This window comes from Arachis ipaensis, chromosome B08 (assembly GCF_000816755.2).
Source record: "Arachis ipaensis cultivar K30076 chromosome B08, Araip1.1, whole genome shotgun sequence".
Classification (NCBI taxonomy): domain Eukaryota; kingdom Viridiplantae; phylum Streptophyta; class Magnoliopsida; order Fabales; family Fabaceae; genus Arachis; species Arachis ipaensis.
The window spans coordinates 127,124,812-127,125,099 of record NC_029792.2 but is presented as its reverse complement, the minus strand read 5'-3'; the positions used below and the strand labels follow the sequence as shown (position 1 = coordinate 127,125,099).

The window sequence follows — 288 nt, the reverse complement described above, 5'->3', positions numbered from 1 at the left end:
CAAGGATTATATTTTATTATGAAAATTAAACTTCAAACATAAAAAAAAAAAAGGAAAAATCTCCCAATAATTATTTGGCGGTGAAAATTAAAAAAGGCATCAGTTTTGATGAAAATGGATGGGAAAAGAAATGTACTGGTCCAGGTAAATGAACAGTAGTTTCCAACTTCCAAGTAAATGCTGGAATAATAATAAACTACCACCAAAAAGGGTAAGTGAAATTTCACCCCTTATATTTTTATAGTAATTATTATAATACAAATACATACATTTTCAAATTATTATAAT

At 25.7% G+C, this 288-nt stretch overlaps 1 long non-coding RNA gene across 1 annotated transcript in view; it reads left to right on the top strand.

The window, feature by feature from the left end:
- Positions 1-288, top strand: part of LOC110266131 — a 3,180-nt gene that overhangs the window by 2,249 nt on the left and 643 nt on the right. The window lies entirely within an intron of this gene.